This window comes from Salvelinus namaycush, chromosome 13 (assembly GCF_016432855.1).
Source record: "Salvelinus namaycush isolate Seneca chromosome 13, SaNama_1.0, whole genome shotgun sequence".
NCBI lineage: Eukaryota > Metazoa > Chordata > Actinopteri > Salmoniformes > Salmonidae > Salvelinus > Salvelinus namaycush.
Window position 1 is genome coordinate 26,046,669 of NC_052319.1, and position 26,632 is coordinate 26,073,300.

At 42.6% G+C, this 26,632-nt stretch overlaps 1 pseudogene; it reads right to left on the minus strand.

The window, feature by feature from the left end:
• The window catches only part of LOC120058054, a 45,719-nt pseudogene extending 32,940 nt beyond the window's left edge, over nt 1–12,779 (minus strand).
• Between the last annotated feature and the right edge of the window lie 13,853 nt (nt 12,780–26,632).

The window sequence follows — 26,632 nt, forward strand, 5'->3', positions numbered from 1 at the left end:
CCATCTCTGCAGCACTCCACCAATCAGGCCTTTATGGTAGAGTGGCCAGACGGAAGCCACTCCTCAGTAAAAGGCACATGACAGAGCGCTTGGAGTTTGCCAAAAGGCACCTAAAGACTCCCAGACCATGAGAAACAAGATTCTCTGGTCTGATGAAACCAATATTAAAAACAGTTTTTCAGTGCAGTGACTGGGAGACTATTCAGGATTGAGGCAAAGATGAACTGATCAAAGTACAGAGAGATCCTTGATGAAAACCTGCTCCAGAGCACGCAGGACCTCAGACCGGTGTGAAGGTTAACCTTCCAACAGGACAACGACCCTAAGCACACAGCCAAGACAGCGCAGGAGTGGCTTCGGGACAAGTCTCTGAATGTCCTTGAGTGAACCAGCCAATGCCCGGACTTGAACCTGATCGAACATCTCTGAAGAGACCTGAAAATAACTACAGCGACGCTCCCCATCCAACCTGACAGAGCTTGAAGGGATCTGCAGAGAAGAATAGGACAAACTCCCCAAATACAGGCGTACCAAGTTTGTAGCGTCATAACCAAGAAGACGCGAGGCTATAATCGCTGCCAAAGGTGCTTCAACAAAGTATTGAGTAAAGGGTCTGAATACTTATGTAAGTGTCATTTCAGTTTTACATTTTTAATACAATTGAAAAAAAATCTAAAAACATGTTTTCCCTTTGTCATTATGGGGTATTGAATACTTATTTAAGTATTGTGGACTACAGGAAAAGGAGGACCGAGCACGCCCCCATTCTCATCGACGGGACTAGAGTGGAACAGGTTGAGTCAAGTTCATTGGTGTCCACATCAAACTACCATGATCCAAACACACCAAGACAGTCGTGAAGAGGGAATGACAAAGCCTATTCCCCCTCAGGAGACTGAAAAGATTTGGCATGGGTCCTCAGATGCTCAAAATGTTCTACAGCTGCACCGTCGAGAGCATCCTGACTTGTTGTATCACTGCCTGGTATGGCAACTGCTCGGCCTCCGACCGCAAGGCACTACAGAGGGTAGTGGGTACGGCCCAGTACATCACTGGGGCCAAGCTTCCTGCCATCCAAGACCTCTATACCAAGCGGTGTCAGAGAAAGGCCCCGCAAAGCAAGCGGTAGCAGCACGGTAGCAGAGCGCCAAGTCTAGGTCCAAAAGGCTTCTTATTAACAGCTTCTGCCCCCAAGCCATAAGACTCCTGAACAGCTAATCAAATGGCTACCCAGACTATTTGCATTGTCGTCATCGTCCCACCGTCCCCTCCCAACTTTACGCTGCTGCTACTCTGGTTATTATCTATGCATAGTCACTTTAATAACTCTACCTTCATGTACATATTACCTCGACTAACCTGTGCACCCGCACATCGACTCTTAACGGTACACCCGTTAGAAAAAAAAGAGTATTAATTGTAGAATAAGGTACAAAACGTGGAAAAGGTGAAGGTCTGAATACTTTTTGAATGCACATTTGCAAATCTGTGTACGTGACCAATAAACTTTGATAATCTAATATATTGTAATAAAACAGGCAGGGAGCAGGTTTCGAACCCTCCACCTTCTAGCCCGAAGTCCAGCGCGCTATCGACTGTGCAGCAAAAGCATAATCGAGTGGCAGAGTCGATATCCTCACTTATAAACTCAGGGTCATTACACTCTCAAAGAGCGCGTCCTTGCGCTAGCTTGCGACTCAACATCTTATAGGAAGGCGCTCACCGACCAAGCACACGCACTGTCGTCACTTCTGACACCAATGTAATGAAACAAGCAGGGAGCAGGCCTCGAACCCTTGACCTTCTAGCCCGAAGTCCAGCACGCTATCGACTGTGCCGCAAAAGCTTGAAGGCAGAGTCAAAATCTGCGCTTATAAACCCAGGGTCGTTACAATATGATATAGGGCAGGCTACTCACTGGGTTTTTATCTGGATGCATGGTCAGAGCCAGCTTTTTGAAGGCTTGTCGTATTTCTCTGGTTGTGGCTTCTCTGGACACCTTCAGTAATTTATAGTAATCCTCAGATGACACAGAAGCTCCCAGGCAACTGTAGACAAGCAGGGATCCCAGCAAAATTCTGCTCCAAAGCATCTGCCCTGGATTCTGAACTTGACAGGCTAGTTTTGATTTTTCTGGTGGTAGAGATTCCATTGCCACAGGTCTCCTCAGTAAACACACAGTGCAACAAGTTTCAGTGCTGGATCTCTTAAGTTGTTAGTGTCACACACACACCTCATCCTAGGTAGGAGAAGCAACCCTAGAATGTTCTGACGTCTGTCTGTGGAAAGAAAGATCGAAATAATTACAACGTGATTTTTCAGAACGTGACGTCTACTAGAGACATGATTGAATGGTGACATAATTGGCCAAGTTAGCAAGGTAAGGCAAATGAAGCTAGCTTTGAACACAGCTGTAACACTTACATGCAATTCAGATCAGTGTTTCTTTCCAGAGATGCAAGATCATACGATCATAATTTGGCAAGGATCTTGCATCAATGACTTCTTCACAAGCTACAAGGCTAGCTAGCTATATCAGTGTACAGACCCCAGGCTAGTTAGTTAACTTAGTAGCCCAAGGTGGACTCTTAACGAGACGAGCGCTTCTCCTTTAGGTCCAAGTACCGTATGTTATTTTCAGAGGTAGACTGGTTCTGGCAGCCAAAACAGCTAAATACTCCATCTAAGCGTGACTGTTCGCTCTGCTACCGCACGTCAAGCGGTACCGGAGCGCCTAGTTTAGGTCCAAAAGGCTCCTTAACAATTTCTACCCCCAAGCTATAAAAGACTGCTGCTACTCGCTATTTAATATATATGCAAACTCACTTTACCCCTACCTACATGTACAATTTACATTGACTAACCTGTACAATTTACATTGACTAACCTGTACCCTCGCCCCGCACATTGACTCGGTACCCCCTGTACCCTCGCCCCGCACATTGACTCGGTACCCCCTGTAAAATCCTCGTCCAATGATTTATGTGCAATGTAATGTAACTAATGGGACAGAGAGTAATGATCAGGGCTAGCAAGTTAGATCTCAAGTATGTTAATGTTATGTCGCTAGCTACTTCATCATTTGGATCAGATATCTACACAAAAACAAAAAGCCGTTAAATGCATATACTCTGAAATCTTGCAAATGAACGTTACCTTGACAGATTGACTTGTTGGCACACTTTTTATCCGGGTTTGGGTCCGGTGTAATGAGATAACTCGACCTGGTGGAATACGACACTTATTTCATAGAGCGCTCCGTAAACTACGCCCCAGTGTTGGACTGGTTTTAATACGCTAAAAAGCCTCTCATTTTACAGTGGGTCCGCGATGGTTCTGTGTAGCCTAGTTGTGCTAATATATTTGAGACCAGTGTATTGCAGTTAATTTCTTCTTTGAATTAACAAGTAAAATATATTTGAGTAGTAAACAGCGAAACAACGAGTCCCAGACAGTTCGCAAAATAGAACATACGAGAGGGGGCATCGTTTACTAGGCTACCTAAATTATTGGGATCATCTGGTTACCACAAGTATTTGGAATACATTGAGCTCGTTGACGAAACAGACCATAAAACGCCTTTTCACACGAAGGTCCGCGTTGGGTCTGTGTAAATGATGCGATTTTATTGGAGACAGGTTTATAGCAGTGAATGTCATCTATTAATTTACTCTTACAGTATTTCTAAGTAGAAGCAATATCAGCAAGGGAAGCTAATTGTTCTCACTTTATGATACAACATTAAGATTTGTCAGCCTGACTGTGGGGCTCTTTGCCTGAATTATTATGATTTATTGTCATCACAACAAAACTACTTATTTTGCTGAAATGGAGATATAATTAAATGTTGCTTTTTTGAAAACAAATGGGCCTGGCTGAGAATAGAATATTCCGTTTTGCCGCTGTTTACCTCCATTTTCTGGATTATCTTGTGATCAGAACAAAATATTTATTTTACTCAACTAGAGATTGAAATAGTGTTTATTTGAAAAGATGGGCCTGGTTTACGTTTTTAAAAAATACGTTAAGGTTCCAAAGACACAGATTAAATTTATTTTAACTTTATTTAACGTTTATTTAACTAGACAAGTCGGTTAAGAACACATTCTTATTTACAATGACGGCCTACCAAAAGGCAAAAGGCCTGCGGGGACGGGGCTGGGATTTAAAAAATATATAAATAATAATATATAAATATAGGACAAAACACACATCACGACAAGAGAGACAACACTACATAAAGAGAGGCCTGAGACAACAACATAGCAAGGCAGCAAAACATGACAACACAGCATGGTAGCAGTACAAAACATGGTACAAACATTATTGGGCACAGACAACAGTACAAAGGGCAAGAAGGTAGAGACAACAATACATCATGCAAAGCAGCCACGACTGTCAGTAAGTGTCCATGATTGAGTCTTTGAATGAAGAGATTGAGAAAAAACTGTCCAGTTTGAGTGTTTGTTGCAGCTCTTTCCAGTCGCTAGCTGCAGCGAATTGAAAAGACGAGCGACCCATGGATGTGTGTGCTTTGGGGACCTTTAACAGAATGTGGCTGGTAGAACGAGTCACAATTCCATCAATTGTAAATCTTCTGCATCACTTTCAAGGAGGTACTTTTACTTTGAAGGCAAACCGCAAATTCCACTATTGTGCCTAACTTTTATTGTGGCTAGCTTCACAACACATAACCAGTTCCGGTGGAGCCTCACTAGCCAGATGACGCAAACTGGCTGCTTAACGTTAGCTTTGGGCAACAGGGTTAAGTAGCTGACTAGCTAGTTCAATTTCAATAGGCGAACAACAAGTGGCTACCCAGCTAATATTCACCACAATGATTCCTAAATCATTGCTAAGAATAATGAAAATGACTGCAGTTTCTACTGGTCATTGTTTTCAGGCTGGTTGAATTGTTGCTAGCTAGGTACCCCAGAAGTTGCGGTCGAACAAATAATGCATTATTACCAACGCGGTATTGTAAACACATCGTTCGTGGCCGGTGTTTGCTTACTTTTGTGTACAGCTTTGACAGTGCTACTGATAGTGGTGGCGCTTGGCTTGCACGTGCGAATGCAGAGCACACATATGGAAGGCCAAAAGGTTCAAATCGTCTTGATTTGAACACTTGTTATGTGCATTTTTACACACGTCCATTACACCTGTTCAGTGTGTATTTACAGGTGATTGGAATGTTTTGAATATTGTGCTTTCAGCCGCATGAAATTGTGCCACTGCACATATTCTGAACGCCTGTGTAGTAACGGGTACATTTCATGCTTCTGAAAGTACCACATTGTAGCCCCTCCCACCTCAATTTCCGTGAGTTTGACTTTGTTTGACTTCTGGCCTGTTGCGATGAATCGCTTACTCAGATGTTTCTAAATGTGGATCAAATTGTTACAAGTAGTCAATTACATTTACAGAACGTAAACGCTACAGCAAGGCATTGTTGAGAAAAATAAAGGAAGAAATTAAAACTACTTTTTCCACATAGCATTACAACTACAAAGCTGACGCTGGTTAGCTAGCTTATTTTCATTGAAATAGCATGGCTAGTTAGCTAGCAATAGTCTTCTTTCTAACCTGTAACTAATGGTTGTTACGTTGTGGAACAGAGCAACAGTTCTTTGTACTTGTCATTTGGTTGAAACTAATATTAGTTTAGAACATGAAAATAATGTTTACTTTGTGTATATTTGTTGTGTAATTGGTTGGCTTTGCTAGTTAGCAAGCTGAGATTTATGTGCTGAAGTTGGTCAACTTAGCTAATGTTTTAGGAGAACAGGCTAGCTCCCTGCAGAATCTAGACAATAGAGAATGGAGAATAAGATCTGGCTGTTGCAGTGCCCAGACGAGGTGAGAGCAAACTGCTACAGCGATAAAAAGGTAAGATTCTATCTTGAGTAGCTATATTTCAAGGTTGAACCAATGCAATATGTATTTTATTGGCTTGCTAAATGAGCTGCTTTTCCTGAAAATGTCTATCTGATAAAGTTGTTAGTTCTAGTTATTGTTGTTCTTATGCAATGTCCAGGAAATGTCAAGTACTCAAGCATCTGCAGACCAGTGATGAGATTGGGAGGAAAGCCTATTGAACAAGAATGTTAGTTATATAAGATAGACATTTTATTGGCTTGCTAAATGAGCTGCTTTTCCTGACAATGTCTATCTGATAAAGTTACTCTTAGAAAAACAAGTTGCTATCTAGAACTTAAAAAGATATTCGGCTGTCCCCATAGGATAACTTTTTGAAGAACCCTTGTTGGTTCCAAGTAGAACCAACCCAAAAGGGTTCTACCTTGAACCAAAAAGGGTTATACTATGGGGACAGCTGAAGAACCCTTTTGGAACCCTTTTTTCTAAGAGTGCATCTAGTTGTTGTTCTAATGCAATTGTAACGGATGTGAAATGGCTAGCTAGTTAGCGGTGGAGCGCGCTAATAGCGTTTCAATCGGTTACGTCACTCGCTTTCAGACCTTGAAGTAGTGGTTCCCCTTGCTCTGCAAGGGCCGCGGCTTTTGTGGAGCGATGGGTAACGACGCTTCGTGGGTGACTGTTGTTGATGTGTGCAGAGGGTCCCTGGTTCGCGCCCGGGTTGGGGCGAGGGGACGTACTAAAGTTATACTGTTACACAATGTCCATGTTACAGCCACAACATGATGATCATGTAGTCAAGCATATGAAGACGAGCGAGGAGGAGAGAAGCCTGCTTTGGAAGAGCAAGCTAGAACAACAACTAGCGATATCAGATAAACATGTTCAGGAAAAGCAGGGAGAGGGCAAGCTAGTAGTAGTAACATTATTATTTGAAACCTCACATGCTCATAATCTGTATCTGTGTTGTGTTTAAGCAATAAGGCACCTCAGGGGTTTGTTGTGTATGAATAATATACCACGGCTAAGGGCTGTTCCTAGGCCGACACAGCGTGGAGTGCCTGGATACAGCCCTTAGCCGTGGTATATTGGCGATATACCACAAACCCCCAAGGTGCCTTATTGCTATTAAAAACAATTACTATTGCTATTACAACAGTGAACAAGTAATATTGACTCATACCCGTGGTATAGGGTCTGATATACCATGGCTTGCTATCTCTCTCATGTTGTACCGATCATCAACATGAACAAGACTGAATTCTGTTGAATTGTCAACTGGTCTAAATTCTTATTCGGAAGATGTTGCTGTTCAGAATGACATGTTTATGACTGTTGATGTTCACAGGAATCTCCAAATGCTATGTTGAACGAGCACCATGGATGAAGGAGGGGGAAGAAAACGGACAGCTTCTTTCTACCATACCTTCACCAAGTCATACAATGTTTACTTCATGAATAATTGTTACATCAGAAATAAATACAGAATTATTTTAGTTTATTCTGTTTCTAATGTTTTTTATGCTGGATGTGAGTAATTTAGCAGGTCTATAGTATAATGTATTGTTTTGAAACAATTAATAAATAACTATTCAGTCAAAACTCAATTATTATTTTATGTTTGCGAAAATAATGTGTGTTTTGTGCTGTTACTTTTGACACAGTGAAACAGTCTCCATAGCTTTGAGCTAGACTGATGGAGGAAAGGTCAACTGTAAATGTCTACCTTTTTTAAAATGCTGATGAATGAAATCAGCACCGTTTTTTAAAATAGTTTGTTGCTACTGTCTAGTGAGGAAGTGGGCGATATGGAATACATTGGAGGAGGAAGGGAGAATTAATGAGAAATCAGAACTTGGACAATGTCAGGGAATAAGTAGGTTAATGTACAGCCTATCAATGACAAAAGAAACAGTGCAGAGGTAGCCTTAAGATGACATTAGATATTTCTAATGATATTTCTCCCTTTCTAGGGAGTTTTTCCCAGCCACCGTGCTTCTACACCTGCATTGCTTGCTGTTTGGGGTTTTAGGCTGGGTTTCTGTACAGCACTTCGAGATATTAGCTGATGTACGAAGGGCTATATAAAATAAACTTGATTTGAGATATTTGCATGTTATGTACTGAACACACGGCTTGCCAGCTATTCTCAAAACATTGGATTACCAATTTGAGCGGTGACGTCTCAGTTTGCATGTAAAGTGTTGATCTCATGTTTCATGAGCTGAAATAAAAGATGTCAGACACAAAAAAAGCTTATTTCTCTTAAATGTGGCACCCTGGTCCTTCCACCGCTGCCTCCTTAACAGTTTATAAATTCCTTTTTAGAAAACATTTTAATTCAGCCTTAGTGGTTTGGAAAGTATAGTGACTATTATTGCTTTAATTTATTTATCAAACAAATAGGGTTTTGGAAAAGTAGGTACTTTTCTCAAAACAATATCTGGTGGATGCAAAGTGTCCATTTTTTTCCGCATGAACTTCGAGCTTGATACTTCAGACAAGGAAAAATTATAGATGGCTAATTAAAGAAAATACCTTTAGGAATTATGAAGTCTTTATGTGCTTTTTTTCAATATGTAAATATTTTTTTCAAATCATAAAATGTGACATTAGCTACAAAATAAGTTGTTTTTGGCAATTATCCAAAAACAACTCAAAGTCCATTCCTTACCCAATAGGCTGAACAGGTGATGATAATGATCATGTGTAAAAATGACCATAACACACGTTCTAATCACATGTAAATGAACACTGAACAGGTGTAATGAACGCATGTAAAAATGCCCATAACAAGTGTTCTAATCGGCTGTAAATATACTGGACAGGGGTGCATTTACCTTAGGGTGCTAAGTCCTTAGTTTTAAATTGTTGTTCTTTAGTTTTTTATCCTCTTATGTTTCTTCTGTAGTAAATATTTCTGTTTTTATTTTTTCTGTGAAGTGCATTGTGTTACATTCATGTCTGAAATGTGCTATATAAATAAATCCTGATTTGATTTATTACTCTGTTACAGAATAAATGGGCTTTGGAATGACCTAGGTTCTTCCTCCACTGCAGCTTCCTCAAAAGTTTATTAATTCCTTTGTAAAAATAATATTTCCATCCAGGCTTTGTGTCTTGGAAAGGGTAGTGACTATTAATACATTAATCTAACAATCAGATGGAGTTTTGGAAAGTAGGTACTTTAGTCAAAACACCACCATCTAGTGGATTCAGTTTGTTTTAGAGTGTCATTAGAATTTGTAGGAAATCACCATTCAAGATGAAGGCTGGAGGAACATTGTTTTATAAAATAATTGTTGTATAGCACACTGTATTACTTATACAACTAATATAAGGACAGGACATGAGTAGAAATTAACGTGGGCATTGTTTCATGCGTTTCACAGGAAGAACATTAAACGCATTTCAACGTAGGTAAGCAAGGAGGGGGTTACAGGTGCCCTAAAGGGACAAAACTAGAATATCAATACACAACATAATCCTCCCCCTTTACCATTGATGACTCATAAGGAAAAAGTAAATATTCACTGTTTTGCCTACTGTTTTCTTTTTAACATAAGTTCTCTTAATGTAAATAAATGAACTTTTCAGAATAACCTTTTCTAAACTAGGGAAAGAGGGTAGACTGCCTCAGTTCCCAGACTTAACCCTGGGGTGTATTCTGCCCCAATGTCGGAGGTTAGTCTGAACTAAATAGTCAACCTGTCAGGGGGTCGTCTTTCTCTTGCAGGGTAATGACGACGTACAGGTGAGTCTACAGTCACATTATCTCTGAGTCTGAGTGGTGATGGTGTATGCCCAGACTGGGGTGCAACAGTACCCTGCGTAGGCACTCTGGCTGGTTCAGGTGAGTCTGGAGCACTTTCCACATTTGTAGGTTGCTGCAGTGGATGTTCAGGTGATGGCTCGTAGTCATGGTAGGTCTCCAGTAGCTGATCTTGGTTTGTCACTTGACATGAGTCATCTCTGAGGTTGGTTCCTGGCAACAGTTGATCCACGTGTCTCCTCCAGATTATGTTTTCCGGTGTGTGAACTGTGTAGGACACTGTGGCTGGTATCCACTTTGGACCTTTGCGGTAGTTCCGAGCAAGAACTCTCTCCAGCCATGAAGCTTCTGTCTTTTGCTTTGCTCCGTCTCTCCACCTGTGCTCGCTGTTGTGTCTGTACAACCTGTTTTGTCTTTGGAGGTCTCAGGAGGTCGAGTCGCGTGCGAAGCTGTCTTTTCATCATGGCTGACGCGGGTGCCACTTTGGTTGTAGCGTGGGGAGTGTTTCTGTATGTTAACAGGAAGGTGTTTAGATGCCTATTAAGGGAGCCGTTCCCTTGTGATGAAAAGCTTGCTTCATTGTTTGGACAAACCTTTCAGCGAGGCCGTTCGTTGCAGGGTGATACGGCGCTGACTTGATGTGTTGAATTCCATTTGCTTCCATGAATGACCGGAACTCTTCAGACACCAGTTGGGGGCCATTATCACTAACGAGTTGCGTTGGCAAGCCGAAGCGACTGAAGATTGACCGTAGCTCTTCGATGGTTCTCTCCGCTGAGGTGCTCTTCATCACTGTGACCTCAGGCCATTTACTGTGTGCGTCAACTACGACTAAGAACATACAATCCTCCAGTGGGCCTGCATAGTCTATGTGGACTCGCTGCCAAGGCTCTTCTGGGAAGTCCCATGGGTGTAGTGGCGCTAGCTGAGGTATGTTCCTCATCTTTTGACATGCAGAACCTGACTTGACCGTGTCTTCGATAGCTGCGTGCAGACCTGGCCACCAAAAGTAGCTGCGTGCAATCTCCTTCATTCGCACCATGCCACAGTGCCCTGAATGGAGTTCTTCAAGCACCTGCCTTCTCAGTGGCGGCGGTATGATTACTCGAAAACCCCATAGCAAGCATCCAAACTGAACTGTGAGCTCGTTTCTCCTCACTAGGTAAGGTTGTAGGCTGTCCGACATCTCTACTTCTTTTCCACGAGTGACAATGTCCACGACCTCAGACATCAATGGATCAGTGTGGGTGAACTTTTTCACTTGGACAGATGTAACTGGGGCGTTCGCCACTTCCTTGAAGTAGAAGATTTCAGCCTGGGATTGCTCAGTGTGTGTGACAGGTAAGGGAAGCCTTGAGAGGCCGTCTGCATTGCAGTGCTGCTCAGACCTTCTGTACTTGATATCGTACTGGTGAACAGATAACAATAACGCCCATCGCTGCATGCGGCTGGCTGCAAGCGACGGAATGCCGGTGTGGGGACCAAAGATGGAGGTGAGGGGTCTATGGTCCGTCAGCAGTGTGAATCGTCGGCCAAACAGAAACTGATGAAATTTCTTAACTCCAAACACAATGGCGAGTGCTTCACGCTCTATCTGTGCATAATTGCTCTCGGCTTTACTTAAGGTCCGTGATGCGAAAGCAATTGGCCTTTCTTCACCTGATGGCATGATGTGTGAGACAACTGCACCAACGCCATAAGGCGATGCATCACATGCCAACTGTAATGGCAAGTTGGGGTTGAAGTGGGTTAGGGCCTCTGACTGAGCTAAGGCTGTTTTCACTTTCTTGAAGGCCTCACATCTGTCTGTCCACTTCCACTGTTTGGTTTTGTTCAAAAGTTCATGCAGTGGCTTTAACATGTTAGCTAGGTTTGGCACAAACTTTGCGTAGTATGTCAGTAGTCCTAAGAATGATCTCAGCTGACTCACGTTCTGTGGGGATGGAGCTTCCACAAGGACCTTCACCTTCGATGGCACCTTGTGGAGCCCCAAACTGTCGATGACGTGGCCCAGGTACTCAAGAGGGCCAGAAAAACTTGCATTTGTCCTTCCGGACCCTTAGACCGTACTCCTCCAATCTCTGTAGTGTAGCGTTCAGGTTTCTCAGGTGCTCCTGCTCGTCTTTGCCGGTGATGAGTAGATCATCGAGGTAACATTGGACCCTAGTGAGCCCGCTCAGTATCTGGTCCATAGCTCTCTGAAACAAGGCCGGAGCTGAGGTGATTCCAAAAGGAAGCCTCCGGTACCTGTACAGTTCTTTGTGAGTCAGTATGGTCAACAGTTCTTGTGACTCTTGGTCCACATGCATCTGTAGATAGGCCTGACATAAGTCTATCTTACTGAATTTTTGTCCTCCAGCTAAACCAGAAAAGAGGTCGTCAATGAGGGGTAGTGGATATTTTTCAGCAGTCAAGACTGGGTTAATGGTGACTTTGAAATCACCACAGAGTCTGAGTGATCCATCTTTTTTTATGACTGGAACAATGGGTGTACTAACATTCACTAACATTCACTGGATCCAATACTCCACTCTCGACTAGTCTGTGTAGCTCAATTTCAACTTTTGGTTTTATGGCGTATGGGACAGGTCTAGCTTTGAAGCATTTTGGCTTGCTGTCTGGTTTCACGGTCAGTTTAACTGTTATGTCCTTCATACTGTCAAGTTCTCCTTTTGAACACATCCGCGTGTTTCCTCAATATCCCTTGTAGGTTTGTGTCCTCTTTTGCAACCATGTGAATTTCCTGCCAGTTTAGTTTGATCTTTTCCAGCCATGTGCGTCCTAGCAATGCTGGATGGTTGCCTTTCACAATATAGAGTGGTAGCTTTACCTTCTGTTTGTTGAGCTCCACCGTAACAATCACGCTTCCTCTCACTGGAACAAACTCACCGGTGTATGTTTTCAGCGTCATCTTTGTGGGCTGTAGTGTGAGGTGATGTAGTTTATCCTTGTATACAGCCTCAGACAGTAAAGATATGGCTGCTCCAGTGTCCACTTGCATCCGTACAGCGTTTCCATCCAGTAGCGGTGTCACCCAGTAGCCGTATCCATTGTCTGAAATGGACATAACATGCAAAGATTCTTCCCCTTCAGACAGGGTATCACTTTGTTCATCCTCTGTGTGCTCCATTTTATGCACTTTCTTTTTGTACTTCCTGAAGTCGCTTTTCCTTTGTTCAGTACTTTTGTTTGATTGTGTCTTTTTGTTTTTACATGCACGTTCGATGTGACCCTTTTCCCCACAACTTCTGCAGTCTAAGTCTTTGCACCAACACTCCTCTGCTTGGTGACCTGGTTTCCCACAGCGATAGCATGGCTTGCCACCTCCTGCCTTGTTTTTTAACCACGTAGACACCTTATGCACTTTGGTCGATGCACTTAGCTGTTGTGCGTCTTTATTTGCCATTTCCATTGACGTACTCACTTCTATTGCTCTCTGCAATGTTAAGTTACTCTCAGTCAAAAGGCGTTTCTGAATTGCGTCGCTGTGCATGCCACACACTAACCTATCACGTATAGTGTCACTCATTGATCTCACAAATTCACAGTGTTCAGATAACTGTTTCAATACAGCCACAAACTGTGAGATTGATTCCCCTTCATCTTGATTTCTCTTATGAAACCGGAATCTCTCTGCGATTATCAGTGGTTTGGGAGAATAATGTCCTTTTAAGGTAGCCACAATGTCATTTTATGATTTATCACCTGGTTTTTCAGGCGTTACTAGGCTGCGCAGTAGATTGAATGTTTTTCCTCCCATAACAGTCAAAAATGTTGGCACAACGACTTCTGCTTTAATTCCATTTGCCAACACAAAGCACTCAAAACGTTCTGTGTAATAACTCCATTGTTCAGAGGATTCATCAAATGATCCTATATTTCCAATCAATATAGACATTTTCGGTTTATTTCTTTCTCACACTTTTCAGACGGTCCCTTACTCCCAGACCCTTTTCTTTCTTTCTTTTAACTCACGCTGACTTCACTTTCTCCTGCAACGAAACTCTTCCTATCCCTCGAGGCTCTCGTTGCCGTGACATCAAAAGCTAGCTAGCATCACTCGACTGGCTAGCTCCACGTTTTGTTTGCGTCTTTCTACGGCGAAGAAATAAAAACTACTTTAACTCAGACTTTCTGCCAAAGATGATGAGCACAAACGTGAGAACGTTTCTTCCTCGTCGCCAGTTTTGTTGTATAGCACACTGTATTACTTATACAACTAATATAAGGACAGGACATGAGACGGGAGTAGAAATTAACGTGGGCATTTTTTTATGCGTTTCACAAGAAGAACATTAAAAGCATTTCAACGTAGGTAAGATAAGTACATGGCCCAGAGGGCCAAATTTCACACATTTTCCTACTTTGTTGTGGCAAAGTCTAATGACAATTTTCATTAAGGTCCATGTCTGTGGGTTATGTTTTGGTATGATAACCACTTATAGGAGGTAGCTAAATGGCATTGGTTATTTGGAACAACAGGATTGAGGATATGCAATGTAATTTTGTATTATCCGGGAACAATATTTGCAAAATAAGGTACTTGATATGTTATTAACTTGAGGTATGAAATAATGTATAAAAGAATTGGAATGTTAATGCCATCTCCATGGGTCCACTTTGGGAGGGTCTAAGGTCATACTGTATGCATTTTTAGGGTATATTGATGAGACAGATTGGGCAGCTCTGGGATGTGCTTTATTATCACATCGTACCATAGATGATAACTACACCAAACTTCCCACAGAACAAGGAGCCCCATTGGAAAAGTTTCATAGAGTCATCATAGATTTAATGTAAAATCAGTCACAACAGCCTGTTTTCAAGTTGGCCGCCATTTATTTAAATGTGGAGGAACTGAATAGATTTTTCAGAGCATAAATTAATAACCTCTTAAGAACCCCTTTTTAAAATGTTCACCTAAAATGACATACCCAAATCTAACTGCCTGTAGCTCAGGACCTGATGCAAGGATATGCATATTCTTGATACCATTTGAAAGGAAACACTTTGAAGTTTGTGGAAATGTGAAATTAATGTAGGAGAATATAACACATTAGATCTGGTAAAAGATAATGCAAAGAAAAAACATGATTTTCTTTTGTTCCATCATCTTTTAAATGCAATAGAAAGGCCATTATGTCACTTAGGAGTCTAAGTGCAATATATATTTTGGCCACTAGATGGCAGCAGTGAATGTGCAAAGTTTTAGACTAATTCAATTAACCATTACATTTCTGTTCAAAATGTTGTATCAAGACTGGTGAAATGTGCCTAATTGGTTTATTAATACATGTTCAAGTTCATAACTATGCACTCTCCTCAAACAATATCATGGTATTCTTCCACTGTAATAGCTACTGTAAATTGGACAGTGCTGTTACATTAACAAGAATTTAAGCTTTCTGCCCATATCAGATATGTCTATGTCCTGGGAAATTTTCTTGTTACTTACAACCTCATGCTAATGCAACCGCTGTGTCAGATTTCAAAAAAACTTTACGGAAAAAGCATAATCTGAGAACGGCGCTCAGAGCCCAAACCAGCCAGAGAAATATCCGCCATGTTGGGTAGTCAACATTATTCATAAATAGCATTATAAATATTCACTTACCTTTGATGATCTTCATCAGAATGCACTCCCAGGAATCGCAGTTCCACAATAAATGCTTGTTTTGTTCGATAATGTCCATCATTTATGTCCATTGATGTCCAATAGCTTCTTTTGTTAGGGCGTTTGGTAAACAAATCCAAAAGCGCGATCTGGTCCATTTGGACGAAACGTTCAAAAAGTTATATTACAGGTCGAAGAAACTTGTCAAACTAAGTATAGAATCAATCTTTAGGATATTTTTATCATAAAAGTTCAATAATGTTCCAACCGGAGAATTCCATTGTCTGTAGAAAAGCAATTGAACGAGAGCTACCTCTCAAGTGAAAGCGTGTGACTGAGAACGAGGCTGTAGGCAGACCCCTTAGTCAAACAGCTCCCATCCGGCCCCCCTTCACATGAGCAGCCTGAAACAACGTTCTAAAGACGGTTGACATCTAGTGGAAGCCGTAGGAAGTGCAAATTAACCCATATCCTACTGTGTATTCGATAGGGGTGAGTTCAAAAACTACAAACCTCTGATTTCCCACTTCCTGTTTGGATTTTTCTCAGGTTTTTGCCTGCCATATGAGTTCTGTTATACTCACAGACATCATTCAAACAGTTTTAGAAACTTCAGAGTGTTTTCTATCCAATACTAATAATATGCATATATGCATATTAGCATCTGGGACTGAGTAGGAGGCAGTTCACTCTGGGCACGCAATTCATCCAAAAGTGAAAATGCTGCCCCCTATCATAAAGAAGTTAAGGAGAAGTGTATCTAAAGTTCCATGTATAATAGTTGTATTTTCATCAACATTTATTATGAGTATTTCTGGGAATTCATGTGGCTTTCTGCAATATCACTGCATGTTTTGGAACTACTGAACGTAACACGCCAATGTAAAATACGATTTTTGGATATAAATATGAACTTTACCGAACAAAACATACATGTATTGTGTAACATGAAGTCCTATGAGTGTCATCTGATGAAGATCATCAAAGGTTAGTGATTAATTTTATCTCTATTTGTGCTTTGTGTGACTTCTCTCTTTGGCGGGAAAAATGGCAGGGTTTTTCTGTGACTTGGTGGTGACCTAACATAATCGTTTGTGGAGCTTTCGCTGTAAAGCATTTTTGAAATCAGACACTGTGGCTGGATTAACGAGAATTTTATCTTTAAAATGGTGCCTAATACTTGTATGTTTGAGAAATTTGATTTATGAGATTTCTGTTGATTTGTATTTGGCGCCCTGCTATTTCATTGGCTGCTATTTCATTCCGCTAGCGGAACCCCTGTCCTAGACAGGCTAATCACATTAGCCCACGTTAGCTCAACCATCCCGCTTGGGACCCACCGATATATAAATAATTGGTGTAATAGGACTAATAAAGACAAAGTGTTACTGTGAGGAAAATGCTAAAAGATATCCCTGTATATGTATTTAGTAAAATATTACCAGAGCATCTGCTAAATTACTCAAATGTAAATGTAATAATGGAAGAAATATGACAAAATGCCGAAAATAAGGTCAGGATAAGAAGGGCTTAGAAGATCTTATAAGTTTTCTTCTAGGAGATAATATCAGTCATTTAACATGACCTTTATCAATTATGAAGCCTTTGTGCTTTATGTGCATAAATGCTTAAAAAGAAATCACAAAATGTGATGTTAGCTGACGAAGATTATCTCATAGAACAAAACATATAACATTTAATAAGCCTGCATTTGCCAAATAAGTCGTTTTCGGCAATAATACAGAAAAACTACAAAACCCCCATTTATTACCCTATAGGCTGTTGAACGAACCATGGCGGAGTTAATACCTACAAAAATACGCCATACTATTTCTCTCTATAGCTGGAACAGGGAGCTGGCTGGATGAAGTAGCGCCCCCTGGGTTGCCCCAGCCCATGCAGGGAGCTGGCTGAATGTAGTGGCGTCCCCTGGTGGCCCTCACTGGGTCCTCTCCCCCCTTCTCCTTGGGACAGGGAGCTGGCTGGATGAAGTGGCTACGGGCGGGGGTCGGACCCCCCAGTCTCTGGAGCGAGACTCTAGACAGACAAGCGTTATAATCACCTGTAAATGCACACTGAATAGGTTTAATGAACGCATGTAATGCACAGTGAACAGGTGTAATGAACGCATGTTATACACACTGCACAGGTGTAATGAACGCGTGTAAAAATGTCCATAACAAGCGTTCTAATCACCTGTAAATGCACACTGAACAGATGTAATGAACGTGTGTAAAAATTACCATAACAAGCTTTCTAATCACCTGTAAATGCACAATGGACAGGTGTAAAGAACACGTGTACAAAAAATGACATTTGACACTTGAAAAAAGCAAGTGAAAAATTATAATTACAAGTGTTAAGACGTGTTCCGGGTAACACGATTTGAACCTTTTGGCCTTCCATACACACATCATTCTATAATATAACTGTGTTATTTGACGTGTCAAATTAAAAGTTTATTTAACGGTCAAATAGTGTTATTTGACGTGTATCTTTTTTGACACGCAAAGACCCAAACGGCGTTACATAGGCTCTACATACAGTAGCTGGTGTTTGGCGGTTTGAGCTGTCAAATCTGTGAGCTGCTGCTCTGGGTCATTTTCAGGAAGCCACACCCGTCCTACTCGCGTTAGAAGTTCAGAATGAGGAAAGTGTAGGCTATTTAAGTAATAATACATAACAGCCCATGTGTTATGACATTTTTATCATGGCTGTGATGTGGTCATAGCCATGAGGCAAAGCCATGATAAAAATGCCATAACACATGGACTGGAGTATATTATTTATTTTATACAATGGGTTACCAGCATTAAAAAGTAAGATTCTTTCCTGAACCCTCAATTTAACAAAATGTGATGCTACATTCACGAACATTGGAATTTCAGGCGTTCTCTGGTCATTAGTTCTATTCATATAGACTGCCATGTAAAGCAAAACTAACCAAACGCTGGTTGATAGTTCGAGAACTTTGCAGTTTGTTATGGCAAACAAAAATGCTTGCTATGTAGGCTCTTCCCCCCATGCTAGCTATCCAACTACAACACAATCACTTCAGACTGAAGATGGAAAGACAGCAAACTAGCTGCATTTCATTTTACCTGTTTTTCTATTGGCATTTCTTTGTATATCCATAAAAATTATGCTGATTTATGATTTCAGCTGGTGTCACGTTCCTGACCTTATTTCCTTTATTTTGTCTTTGTTTAGTATGGTCAGGACGTGAGCTGGGTGGGCATTCTATGTTATGTGTTTCTATGTTGGGTTCTTTTCAATTAGCCTGATATGGTTCTCAATCAGGGGCAGGTGTTTTACATTTCCTCTGATTGAGAACCATATGAAGGTAGGCTGTTCACACTGTTTGTTTGTGGGTGATTGTTCCTGTGTTAGTGTTTATGCCAACTCCCAGAGCTTACCGTGGAGAGCGAAAGTACGGGCAGACACCGTGTTGTGCGGTAAAGCGCACAGTGTCTCCTGTACGTGTGCTTAGCCCGGTGCGGGTTATTCCATTTCCCCGCACTGGCCGGGCTAGATTGAGCATTGAGCCAGTTGCCATGAAGCCGGCTCAACGCGTCTGGTCTCCAGTGCGTCTCCTCGGGCTGGCATACATGGCACCAGCCTTACGCATGGTGTCCCCGGTTCGCCAACACAGCCCAGTGCGGGTTATTCCACCTCCCCACACTGGTCGGGCTACGGGGAGCATTCAACCAGGTAAGGTTGGGCAGGCTCGGTGCTCAAGGGAGCCAGTACGCCTGCACGGTCCGGTATATCCGGCGCCACCTCCCCGCCCCAGCCCAGTACCACCAGTGCCAACACCACGCACCAGGCTTCCTGTGCGTCTCCAGAGCCCTGTTCCTACTCCACGCAGTAGCCCTGTGGTGCGTGTCTCCAGCCCATTACCACCAGTGCCTACACCACGCACCAAGCCTCCTGTGCGTCTCCAGAGCCCTGTGCGCCCTGTTGCTGCTCCCCGCACTAGCCTTAAGGTGTGTGTCCTTAGCCCGGTACCACCAGTTCCGGCACCACGCACTAGGCCTACTGTGCGCCTCAGCCGGCCAGAGTCTGCCGTCTGCCCAGTGCCGCCTGCACTATCCGTCTGCCCAGAGCCGCCTGCACTATCCGTCTGCCCAGTGCCGCCTGCGCTATCCGTCTGCCCAGCGCCGTCTGAACTGCCCGTCTGTCCTGAGCCTTCAAAGCCGCCCGTCTGTCCTGAGCCTTCAAAGCCGCCCGTCTGTCCTGAGCCGCTAGAGCCGTCCGTCAGACAGGAGCCGCTAGAGCCGTCCGCCAGACAGGAGCCGCTAGAGCCGTCCGCCAGACAGGAGCCGCTAGAGCCATCCGTCAGACAGGAGCCGCTAGAGCCGCCCGTCAGACAGGAGCAGCCAGAGCCGCCCGTCAGACAGGAGCAGCCAGAGCCGCCCGTCAGACAGGAGCAGCCAGAGCCGCCCGTCAGACAGGAGCAGCCAGAGCCGCCCGTCAGACAGGAGCAGCCAGAGCCGCCCGCCAGACAGGAGCAGCCAGAGCCGCGCGCCAGACAGGAGCAGCCAGAGCCGCCCGCCAGACAGGAGCAGCCAGAGCCGCCCGCCAGCTATGACCTGCCAGAGCCGTCAGCCAGCCATGACCTGCCAGTGCCTTCAGCCAGCCATGACCTGCCAGAGCCGTCAGCCAGCCATGACCTGCCAGTGCCGTCAGCCAGCCATGACCTGCCAGTGCCGTCAGCCAGCCATGACCTGCCAGTGCCGTCAGCCAGCCATGACCTGCCAGAGCCGTCAGCCAGCCATGACCTGCCTGTGCCGTCAGCCAGCCATGACCTGCCAGTGCCGTCAGCCAGCCATGACCTGCCAGTGCCGTCAGCCAGCCATGACCTGCCAGAGACGTCAGCCAGCCATGACCTGCCAGAGCCGTCACTCAGTCGGGAGCTGCCCCTCAGTCCGGAGCTGCCCCTCAGTCTGGAGCTGCCCCTCAGTCCGGAGCTGCCCCTCAGTCCGGTGCTGCCCCTCAGTCCGGTGCTGCCCCTCAGTCCGGTGTTGCCCCTCAGTCCGGTGCTGCCCCTTAATCCAGTGGGGTTTATATGGAGGGTGGCCGTTAGGAGGAGGCCACGGAAGCGGGGATTTACTATGGTGGGGTGGGGACCACGTCCAGTGCCAGAGCCGCCACCGTGGACAGATGCCCGCCCAGACCCTCCTCTATAGGTTCAGGTTTTGCGGCCGGAGTCCGCACCTTGGGGGGGGGGGGGTACTGTCACGTTCCTGACCTTATTTCCTTTATTTTGTCTTTGTTTAGTATGGTCAGGACGTGAGCTGGGTGGGCATTCTATGTTATGTGTTTCTATGTTGGGTTCTTTTCAATTAGCCTGATATGGTTCTCAATCAGGGGCAGGTGTTTTACGTTTCCTCTGATTGAGAACCATATGAAGGTAGGCTGTTCACACTGTTTGTTTGTGGGTGATTGTTCCTGTGTTAGTGTTTATGCCACACGGGACTGTTTCGTTTGTGAGTTTGTTCCTGTTCGTGCGTTCTTCGTTGTCTGTAAGTTCTCATGTTCAGGTCTGTTTACGTCGTTTATTGTTTTGTAGTTTGTTAAGAGTTTTTTCGTGTTCGTCTTTCTTTAAATAAATTATTATGTCTTCATACCTCGCTGCATATTGGTCCGATCCTTGCTCCTCCTCAGACGAGAAGGAGAACTAACGTTACAGCTGACTGATAAAAGCTGCCTGTCTGTCTCCTCCTGACACATTCATTGCTATTGGACACAGTGGAAATCTCATTTCAATATTGCAACAATCTTACACATTTTGGAGATAATGTCTATATGCTTTTTACCGTGGAGATCAAGTTTATAAATTGCATGGTTGGGCAGTGGATCTGTAAAAGTAGTAGTAGTCAATGTTCCCTCAAAATGTTTGGCACAGAGCAAATTTCAGGTCTGCTGAGCGCAAACTTGAACATTGTGAAAATTCTGTGCAACTTCCAACAAGCGTTTACTGTGAACATTGAGGCTTTACCCGCTTTAAGTTACAGTTTTAACAGTGGCCATGTAGGCTACTGTCGCTATTTGATCATAATGTAGGCCTACCAGAGTGGCCTACCATCAAAAACAATGGAATGAATGCATCCCATAACGTTTTAACATGGAAATAGCTGTTCTATCATTCAGCCTACAGTTGCAGCCAATGTGTGGTGTTCAATGTAGGCCTACATTCCATGAAACATGCATGGCTTGACATTAACCTGTTTATCCACTTGTCCTTCAGACAAGGAGGTGACTGAAAATGTTGTTGTGTTGTTTGATGCAAGAAACCACTTTACAAAATAAAATGCATTGTTATTCCCATACCATTATTACAGAGAATCAGACAAATTATGCTACCCTCTGCCTATTGGCTACTTAGCTTATTCAAGCCTCTCTCAAAATACAACACTGCCCCTTGAAGACAAAAAAAAGCTCTTTACCTGACTCGCTTTTCAAAGATGTCTAGAAATGTATACGTTTTGTGCTCTTGCAGGAAGAAATCACTCCCCTATTGCTGTCTACAAATGATCTATAACTGGGCTAATAACTAACTGACTAGCAAATGACATGAACAAAGTGTGCACACGTGGCTACATGCAGCTCTCCCTTTGATTGCAAAACAAGCGCATCTACTCACAACCGCTCCTGCTGTAAACACAGTCCATGTTGTAAGCACAGTCCAGTTCAAAGTAAATGGCACAGATCCATATAACATAGACAATGCAGATCCATATAATATAGACAATGCAGTAGACCTATATGCAATGGTCTATTTGCATATAGGCCTACTGCAGCTCTGATTGTTTATGTCGCACCAGTCTGTGTAGAGTACGGGCTGAATAGTGCATGTCAATGCAATAGAATCCTACTCCGAAGCCTTCTGCCTACAACAAAATCTCTTGCATAGTTTGTTTTGTTTCAGTATGCTGAAAGTGGATAATATTGTGTTGATTCAATCACAATTGCCCCACAGTAAAGGGAAACGTTGATAGTTAAAATGGAAAACTCTAGAACTGCGGTCACCAACTGTCATGCCCTGACCGTAGAGATCTTTTTATGTCTCTATTTTGGTTTGGTCAGGGTGTGATTTGGGTGGGCATTCTATGTTCATTTTCTATGTTTTGTATTTCTTTGTTGTTTGGCCGGGTGTGGTTCTCAATCAGAGGCAGCTGTCTATCGTTGTCTCTGATTGAGAACCATACTTAGGTAGCTTTTTCCCACATGGTTTTTGTGGTTAGTTGTTTTTCTGTTTTTGTGTCTTCACCAGACAGAACTGTTTTGTGTTGTTACATTTTGTTATTTTGTCTCAGTGTTCAGTTTTTTAAATAAATGTCATGAACACTTCCCACGCTGCGCTTTGGTCCACACCTTCTTCATACGACGGCCGTTACACCAACCTCAAGATCACTTTGAGTCAAAATGCAAGCCGAGATCTACCACTCAGATCTACCACTTTTTAAAAAAACATGACTTAAAAAACGTAAGCCTATGCAACATTAACCAATTTAAAACAGTACTGAAAAGGAAAGTGGGATACCTAGTCAGTTGTACAACTGAATGTCTTCAACTGAAATGTGTCTTCCGCATTTAACCCAACCCCTCTAAATCAGAGAGGCTGCCTTAATCGACATCCACGTCTTCGGCGCCCGGGGAACAGTGGGCAGAACGACAGATTTTACCTTGTCAGCTCGGGGATTCGATCCAGCAACTTTTCGGTTACTGGCCACACATTTATATTATTTGCTTTTTATTTTATTTTACTGGGCTGATGGTGCCTGCATATGATGGTCAGTCTCAGCGATGGGAAAGAGCAGCAGACTGAGGGTTTGCTTCTCAACATCCCTCCGCTCTCCCTTTACTCCACTGCCCTTACAAAAAAAGATTGCCGTTTTGAAACTGCAGTAAAAGTGCATTAACTGCAGTCGACTGTGGTATTTTGGACGCAGTAGTTGAACTGCAGTTATACTGCACTCTAACTGCAGTTACACTGCAAAGTTTCTGCAGTAAAAAAACTGTTATTTTGGACGTTATACTGCACTTCTGACTGCAATATTTTTTCATAAGGGTGAAACTGGCGAAACTCGAGTAGCACAGCATGATTTCTGCCTCATGCACAAATTCATGTTGTTACTCCAATGAACAGAGAGAGTTAAATATTTCTCGATATTAAAAACGACCCAAGATGCTAATAATAACAATAACGCAAGCCTGTAGATACACTTTCCTACTCATTCATTACTGCTGCAGTGCTTGTTGTAGCTCTGAGTGGAAGTAGGAAGAACCCACATTTTATGATTTATAAAAGTGTTGAATACAAAGTGTTGACACTGCTGAGTAAGAATTTAAACATGAGCTTATACATAAAAACAGCACTTACTTTGCTCTCTGGACCCGTTGGGAAGATTAGAGTTTGTACCTTCAGACACATGCAATGGTTCAAAATGGCAACAGTTCGCCTACCCGGCGCGCAGCAGCTGAATTGGGTACACCGACCGACAACAGCCCAAAATTAAGAGCACAAGGCTTTATGGTTGGGTTTTCTACAGAAATGTTTGGCAATCGACTATGAATGCCTTGGATATCGACCAGTCAATCGCAATCAACCGGTTGGTGACCACTGCTCTAGAAAGTTGAGTGAAGTGCAATCTTGTGCTTCTCTCTGTGGGCTGATATTTCTGTGCAGCAGTCATGGGGAGCTGCGTGGCAGTCTCCAGTCTACTGCAGGCACACGCACGTGCGTTTAGAGGGAACTTTGGTAGTAGTGCGTTGCTAGCTAAAGACATAAATTATTGCACTTTTTATTAAACTTCTTCTTAATAGGGGGGCGCTGTTTTCACTTTGGAAAAAATCGTGCCCAAATTAAACGGCCTCGTACTCTGTTATAGATCATACAATATGCATATTATTATTACTATTGGATAGAAAACACTCTGAAGTTTCTAAAACTGTTTGAATTATATCTGTGAGTAAAACAGAACTCATTTGGCAGCAAACTTCCATATAGGAAGTAAAAATTTGGAAAATGAGGCTCTGTGTCAGGGCCTGCCTATTCAACTGGCTTTTATTTATGGATCTGTATGCACTTCATACGCCTTCCACTAGATGTCAACAGGCAGTAGAAGGTTGAATGGGGTGTCTAGCTTGATGTGGGGCCGAATAAGAGCTTTTGGAGTGACAGGTCCGCTCTTTTGTCAGTTTTCAACTGCGCGCCGGGGAACCTCACATTGTCTTCTGAAAAGCGTTCGGTATACACGACGAATTGCTCCGGCTCTGATTTTATTGGATACATATGAGAAGAACATCATAAAGTAGGATTTTCAACCGAGTTTGACCAGTTTATTCGACGTTTATTGGGAATTTTGGAATTTTTCGTTCCAGGCGCCAAGAGTTGATGGGCATGTTTGCGCCACAATGCTAGCCAAAGTTGCTAATTCGACAGAAGAAATGGACATTCTAAAACCAAACAACGATTTATTCTGGACCTAGGACTCCTTGCACAACATTCTGATGGAAGATCAACAAAAGTAAGAAAATATTTATGATGTTATTTCGTATTTTTGTGTAATATGTTGGCTCCAACACGGCGGAGAATAGGTGAGCGCTGTCTCATGCTGTATGTTGTAGTAAAGTTATTTTTAAAAATCTAACACAGCGGTTGCATTAAGAACCAGTGTATCTTTCATTTGCTGTACAACATATATTTTTTAGTAAAGTTTATGATGAGTTCTTTGGTTAGATTAGGTGACTGTCCAAAATATCTCCGGACATTTTGGTGAATTGTTGCTACGTATTCACAATGTATAACCACGATTTTCAGCTCTAAATATGCACATTTTCGAACAAAACATAAATGTATTGTATAACATGATGTTATAAGACTGTCATCTGATGAAGTTGTCCAAAGGTTAGTGATTAATTTTATCTCTATTGCTGGTTTTTGTGAAAGCTATTTTGGCGGTGAATAAATGGCGTTGTGTGTTTGGCTATTGTGGTGAGCTAATAGAAATATATATTGTGTTTTCGCTGTAAAACACTTAAAAAATCGGAAATATTGGCTGGATTCACAAGATGTTTATCTTTCATTTGCTGTACACCATGTATTTTTCATAAATGTTTTATGATGAGTATTTATGTATTTCACGTTGCTCTCTGTAATTATTCTGGCTGCTTTGGTGCTATTTGTGATGGTGGCTGCAATGTAAAACTACGATTTATACCTCAAATATGCACATTTTCGAACAAAACATAAATGTATTGTATAACATGATGTTATAAGACTGTCATCTGATGAAGTTGTTCAAGGTTAGTGATTCATTTTATCTCTATTTCTGGGTTTTGTGAAAGCTACCTATGCGGTGGAAACATGGTGAAAACATGGCGTTGTGTGTTTGGCTATTGTGGTTAGCTAATATAAATACATATTGTGTTTTCGCTGTAAAACATTTTAAAAATCGGAAATGATGGCTGGATTCACAAGATGTTTATCTTTCATTTGCTGTATTGGACTTGTGATTTCATGAAAATTATATTATATGATATCCCTGTCCCGTTAGGCTAGGCTATGTTAGTCAGCTTTTTTGATGAGGATGCTCCCGGATCCGGGATCTGACTTGCCTCGTTAAATAAAGGTAAAATAAAAAAAATAGTAGTTTTTAGCCAAAATCCCACCATAAAACGCGGAGGCAATTATTTTATAAAGACTATGCGTTCTCCTGTTCTATTGGTTTTCTTTAAACTTTATTTCATTGTCTAGCAGGCAAAGGCATTATCCTAGTCATATTAGCAACCCATGACAGTTGTTGCATCTTTAGATCTCCCATCTTTCTAAATTTCTAATGGATATTTCTATCTCTGTCGATGAAACCGCTCCCATGTGAGGTGAACATTTTAGAAGGGTGTTTTCTTGCAAATTGCATTTTGGAACATTAGCGGGTAGGCCTACTGCCGTGCAGATTGCTGCACCTAAAATATAAATAAATCATAGTTCACCATCATTTTAGGCTAAATATTCTGATCTCTTCCATGAACCTTATTAATTGATACTAATATACCTCCACTAGACCACTACACTACTTTGATATGCATTGTGAGTATAAGCAATGCCCACTGAAAAATAAGTGACCTTGTCAAGGCTGTGGGTAACTGGTGAAAAGGAGTCAGGCACAAGAGAGCTGAGATGCGTGGACAAGGTATTTAATAAAGTAAACACCAGAACAAACACAATACAATGGTGCAGGAAAAATACCGGAACCACGAATAAACGGGCGTAACAACAAAACCCGGCAACAATAATACCAGCCGTCAGAATCGTAGCCTGACAATAAAACAAACATGCACACAAACATGGGGGAAACCAGAGG